At 48.9% G+C, this 6,711-nt stretch overlaps 1 pseudogene; it reads left to right on the top strand.

Moving 5' to 3' along the window:
- The first annotated feature begins 871 nt into the window (after positions 1–871).
- On the top strand, positions 872–1,995 carry LOC147978093 (uncharacterized; annotated as a pseudogene).
- The last annotated feature ends 4,716 nt before the right edge of the window (positions 1,996–6,711 follow it).

The following is a 6,711-nucleotide window of genomic DNA, read 5'->3' as shown; positions in this document are numbered from 1 at the left end:
GCGTCGTGACATCCCGAAGACGCATGATTTTGCCATCCCGAGGCCGACGTCCAGATGACTGTGCCAAGCCGCCGCCGGCGTCGCCATGGCCCTGCTGGCCGTTCCCGTCGCCACGCGCTCAGCTACTGTCGCCGCGCTCGCGTGCCTGCTGCACGCGCTGTCGCCATGGCCGCTGGCCGCGCCGCGCCGGCCGCCGCAGCGAGCGCGCGCGTGCTGGCCAGCCCGGCCATGCCCTGTGTGGCCGCCGCCGCCGCGAGTACGGGCGATGGCCCGCCTGGCCACACCGTGCGTGCGTGCGAGCGGCAGCCGCCGCTCGGGTGCTAGGGAAACCCTAGCGAAGCCCTGAGCAGGCCGGCCCAGCGGGCTGCTGCATACCAGGCCGCTTCCTCTCCACAAAATTAAAAAAAACATTGGACGGGCCGGCTAGTGCGCACTAACATTTTTTTTCCGGCCCGCAATCGCATCGGGCTGAGCCAGACTGCGCGCGCGTGTGGTTCTTTCCATTTTAGCCCCTATAGTTTTCTGTTTTTACGCGCATTATATTCCTACTGTAATATTTCGCGTAGAAGCCCCTGAAACTGTCTGTTTTCACTGAAAACACATATTTGGGCTTAAAAATGCCTCGGGAATTCAATTTTTGGGCTAGTTTTGACATACGAGATGCGCTTAACATGCTATCCTTTGTAACATGATATTATTATATGATTTTACTTCTGTAGATTAATTGTTTAGCACTCTTAATCATTTAGTAAGTCATATAACAGCATGTTTTAAATATTGGAACGTCATTTTAATTGAATAAGTTTATCAATATCGCATTTGTGCAAAAGATTACCTGCTGTAATCTCATGATTTTTTGCATAAATTGCAGATGGCCGGAATTGTCCACAAGGAGTTTGCTGAGTTGGCCCAGACGGGGATGAACTACCTGTCATGGGCTTCGTACTGTGAGATTTTTCTCTAGGGCAGAACCCTCCTGAGGGCGATCGGTAAGGGGACCCAGCTGGCCCCCACCGATCCCAAGTTTGAAACTAAGAATGCGCAGGCTTTACATTTTCTCCGTCATCACCTGTCACCTACTCTGAAAGACGAGTATATGGCTGAACGGAGTGCTTCTGGCCTTTGGACCGCTCTTAAGCAGCGGTTTGAGCGGCTGAAGTGCACTGTTAAGCCACGTGCAGAGGCAGAGTGGATCCGTCTGAGGTTTGCGGACTTTAAGACGGTTGGGGAGTACAATTCGGCTCTACACCGGATTTGTACGACTCTTCAGATGTGTGGTACTCAGATTACCGACACTCAGAAGATTGAGAAAACCCTATCCACATTCCACACTGACGCGGTCCTGTCCGCCCGGAACTACCTCCAGGGCAACTACACGAGGTATTCAGAGTTGATTGACGTCCTCCAGGTGGCAGAGGCGCAGGACGAGGTTCTGAAAAAGAACTTTGCCGCGCAACCACTTGGGGGGAGTTCTCGCCAGGAGGTGAATGCTCTCAAAGTTCACAAGCCTCAACAGAAGAAGAGGGGCCGCAAGGGTAAGAAGAAGGGCCCTCAGCCCTCCGCCCCGGCTAAGCAGCAAAAGCCGGGAAGGGGGGGCAGAGGCCTCAGGACTGCTTTCGGTGTGGCTCGGTGGAGCATTTCTCCCGCCAGTGTCGCGTACCACAGGAGGTCGTTGATGTATATAAGGCCCGGAAGGCGCGTGAGACGCACCTCTCCTTGCTTCAGGAGGGAGCACCACTGGCGCCCATGGCGGCACCCGTGATGATCTCTACGCCCCCTGTTGCGCCCATCGTGGCGACCCCCGTGGTGCCCATCACGGCGGCTTTGGCTTTCTCTAGTGACGCCAATGTTTCCATGGATGTTGACCACATGGTGGCCTCGGCGGTGCCGCAACTAGATGTTGATGCTGCCTCCAAGATGATTTCTAAGGAGGATCGGCTCACTAGTATGGAGATTGCGACTGAGGTCAATGGCTTCTTCACCAAGTCTACTTAGCATGCCCCTTTGGTTATCATGATTCCGTGATTTGATACAATAAATTTGATTTGGTTGTAAGCTCTATGAGAGCATAAACTTATTCTTTACTTTGGCGATTGGATGACATTTATTCATTTATTCCATTATTTATACATGATAGTATGTTATGTTCTGGAATGTGTGCATTTATTATTAATGTAGCGTCTTCCTCATTACATTAATTATATGTCATATTTTAGAACGCGTGTGACGCCCGAATGGAAGAAACGTGCCTTGCCGATAGCGCAACTACACATACCAGTTTACGAGAAACTAAGTACTTTGAGTCTATTAAAAAAATCTTCGGGAAGTATTATGACAATCGCCGGCTGCGGTTCGCACATAGTTTGCTCCGGACGAGCCACTATTATACTTCCTATGGGAACAACTTTGATCATTAATGATGCGTTGTTGTACCCGGAGTCGACTCGTACTCTTTTGAGCTTTAGAGACATCTGCGCCAATGGTTTTAATGCTGAGACCAATGATGAGAACGGCAAGGAGTGCCTACTTATCACAAAGCGGGATGCAAATGGTAAACATGTTATCGAAAGGCTTCCTTCATTCGACACAGGGCTATACTACACTAAAATAGTAGCACCGCCTGTGTACACTACCCTCAAGACCGTTTTTAGAAGCTCTGAACTCTTCTGCCTCTGGCACGATAGGTTAGGCCACCCCGGACTTAGGATGATGAGAAATATAATTAATAACTCACATGGCCATAATGTTAACGTGAAGAACTTCCCGAATCCCGATGATTTCGTGTGCTTAGCATGCGCTAAGGGGAAGTTAGTCATTAGGCCATCGCCCCTCAAGGTGAGGGATGAAATCCCCGCGTTTTTGGAACGTATCCAAGGGGACATATGTGGTCCAATTCAGCCCCTCACGGGGCCGTTTCGGTACTTCATGGTGCTCATTGATGCTTCCTCTAAATGGTCCAATGTTTGCCTGCTGTCAACACGGAACCATGCCTTTGCAAAATTGATCTCACAGATCATACAAATGAGGAATAATTTCCCGGATTATCGTATAAAGTCTATTCGAATGGACAACGCCGGAGAATTTACTTCAATGGCGTTCGATGATTATTGCATGGCAATGGGAATCAAAGTTGAGCACTCGGTACCGCATGTTCATACACAAAATGGACTTGCCGAGGCATTAATTAAAAGAATTAAATTCATTGCCCGACCGCTCCTTCAGGGTTGTAATTTACCAACTACATGTTGGGGCCACGCAGTGTTACACGCGGCCAATCTCATCAACTTTAGACCGTCGGCCTACAACATCCAGTCTCCTGTTCAGCTTGCGCAAGGGTCGGCACCGAAAATTTCCCACCTTCGCAAGTTCGGTTGCCAGGTATATGTACCAATACCACCACCTCAGCGATCGGCATTGGGCCCGCTCCGTAAGTCGAGGATATACGTTGGTTATGAGACTGTGTCCATAATCAGGTATCTGGACCCCATGACGGGTGACTGTCACACGGCCCGTTTTGCTGATTGCATTTTTGACAAGGATCTTTTCCCAACTTTAGGGGAAGAGAATCAACCCCTTGATGCTAAAAGTCGAGAAATCACGTGGCAAGCCACGGGGATCCACGCTCATGACCCGCGCACTGCTGAGACTGAGAGAGAAGTCCAAAAGATAATAGATTTGCACTCATTAGCAAATCAATTGCCTGACCACTTTAGTGACTTAAATACGGTGACAAAATCGCATGTGCACGCGCGCAATGCACCGGAAAGGGTTGAAATACCGAAGAAAAATGATGGTATACCCGCTCCCGTCCAAAGGCCTAAAAGGACGAGAGATCCGGCTTCTCAAATCCCAAGTACTCGGGGACGCCCGACGAAAAAGGATAAGAGAGATTTATTACAGCCTGTCGCCAAAGTACCCCAAAGTGAAATGGGGAGCCAGTCGAGACCTGGCACAAGTACGGAAAATTCAGTGCACGAAATTCCGGACTTAAACTTTCCCATAGGGGAAACACCCAGCGGAGATGTGAGCGCACACATCGGCGCGGGAAATCTAAAGGACCTTGCTCCCATAATGGGAAATTTGGTAGAGCAAGTGTTAGCGCCGGATGCGCTCCATGACGAAATGGCCATAAATGATATTTATACGGGGGAGTCCCTAAACCGAGCAACGGTGGTTGTCGACATTAACTTTGCTACGAAAATTGCCTCAATCATAGATCTTGACCCTGAGCCTAACACGCTCGCTGATTGCAAGAAAAGGTCGGATTGGAAAGATTGGCAGCAGGCAATTACTGCCGAATTATTATCTCTCAACAAAACGAAGGTGTTCGGACCAGTTTGTCGAACTCCTCCCCACATTCGCCCTGTTGGCCATAGGTGGGTTTTTTTTTGAAAGAGAGATGAAAATAATAAGGTAGTACGGTACAAAGCAAGGCTCGTCGCTCAAGGGTTCACTCAACGACCAGGTGTCAATTTTGAGGAGACTTATTCGCCGGTCATGGATGGAGTTACCTTTAGATACTAGATCTCGATGGCAGTAAACATGGGCTTGAAAATGAAACTAATGGATGTTGTCACTGCTTACCTGTATGGTAACTTGGATTTGAACATATACATGAAGGTTCCAGAGGGTATCCCTGTTCCGAACCATGATAGAGCAAACAGGGGTCTATACATTGTTCAACTTCAAAAGGCACTGTACGGACTCAGACAATCTGGTAGAATGTGGTACAGTCGCTTAAGTGATTTCCTTCATGAGAAGGGCTACACCAGCAATAAAGATTGCCCATGTGTTTTTATACGACGATCCCAAGATGGATTCTGTATAATCTCGGTGTACGTGGACGATTTAAACATAATCGGTACGCCAGAGGATATTGAGGAAGCGAGTTCCTACCTGATGTCGGAATTCGAGATGAAGGATTTGGGTAAAACCAAGTTCTGTCTAGGTCTGCAACTTGAACATTCCCCTGATGGGATTCTAGTGCACCAGTCGGCCTACACCCAGAAGGTGTTGGAGAGATTTGGATTTGATAAGGCATATCCTTCTAAGACCCCGATGGTCGGAAGATCTTTACAGCCAGACAAGGACCCGTTCAGGCCAAAGGAAGAGGGGGAGGAAACTCTGGGACCAGAGGTTCCTTACCTGAGTGCAGTTGGAGCACTCATGTATCTCGCAAACTGTACACGGCCAGACATTGCGTTCGCCGTCAGTTTGCTTGCGAGGTACAGTTCTGAACCTACCAAGAGGCATTGGAAAGGTGTCAAGGACGTCTTCCGTTACCTGCAAGGGACCAAAGATCTTGGCCTGTTTTATAAAAGAAATCAAGACCTATTTATTATAGGCTATGCCGATGCTGGGTACCTATCGGACCCGCATGATTGCAAATCGCAGACGGGATATGTTTTCCTTTGTGGTGGAATTGCGTTTTCCTGGAAATCGTCCAAGCAAACACTTGTGTCGACTTCCACGAACCACTCGGAAATCATGGCACTATTCGAAGCGTCAAAAGAGTGTGTATCGCTTCGGCGGATGATCGGCCACATTCAGCAGACATGTGGGCTGAACACCGTACAAACCCCTACCATTATCTATGAAGATAATGCTGCTTGTGTTGCACAAGTCCAGATGGGTTATGTCAAGAGTAATCTTACAAAACATATTAGTCCCAAGTTCTTCTATGCACATGAGCTGCAACAGTTGAACGAGGTGAGAGTTTTGCATACTAAGTCCTGTGACAATCTTGCTGATATGTTCACTAAATCATTACCGGCATCAACCTTAGAGAGGTGTGTGCGTGGAATCGGTATGATGAGACTTAGAAAGATGCAAAGTTCAGGGGGAGAAACTTCACAAACTCGTCGCTAAAATCTCAATCCTGATGATCGAGTACTCAACTCGATGGTTGAGTGGATTGTACTCTTTTTCCCTTGAGTGAGTTTTCCTGATGTTTCTCACACGAGGTTTTTGACGAGGCAATTCGTGCAATACAACAACGTATACTATGTGCTCTTTCTCCATATTTTTTCCCACTGGATTTTTTCGGAGTTTTGAGGCATGGATATACGGATAATTACCCAAGGGGGAGTGTTGGGAAACCGGGGCCACCGAGGGGTGGCGGCAGCCTCGTGCGTATTACACGGGGTAGCCCCTCCCGTTTCCCCCACTTTACGTTAAGTGGGTACTTATCCCTTGACCTTGGAATCCCTATATAAAGCAATGAGGAGTTATCATTGTAATCTCTGATCATTGATTAATAAAGCTGGTCTCCTCCATATCTCTCTGTGTCATTTACTTTCGCGTGTTCGACTACTTCGTCTACGACGCTCGCACTCGCTCCGCAACCTCGGATCGGACTCGCCGGCGGAGTTGCGGAACAGTCCGATCTTGCGGCCGTTGAGGCATCTGCGCAAGTCCTGGAGCCATGCATGTAGTTAGCAGCAGTTTGTTACCGCATGTACGTGTTTATGCATAGTTAGTTAGTCAGTCCGTGGGTTAGGGGCCCCGTGTGGCGTTTTTCTTAGGGTAAGGCCCCGTGTGGCGTTCTAGTGGCTTAGTGCCCGGTTTGGTGAGCGTGCGTGTGCTAGGTGCGTGTGTGTGCTCCGGGTATAAATCTCCCGCCTGTGTACTGGTTGGTTGCCGCGGTATGTGCCGAGCCAGAGAGAGATGTAGCCTTTCGGAGTGTATGTGTGCTCGCCGTGAGGTGGTGTA

This window comes from Triticum urartu, chromosome 3A, assembly GCF_056163025.1.
Source record: "Triticum urartu cultivar PI428250 chromosome 3A, HENAU_Tu73, whole genome shotgun sequence".
Classification (NCBI taxonomy): domain Eukaryota; kingdom Viridiplantae; phylum Streptophyta; class Magnoliopsida; order Poales; family Poaceae; genus Triticum; species Triticum urartu.
Note: the sequence above shows the minus strand (reverse complement) of the source record. Positions and strands in the feature narration are given on the sequence as shown.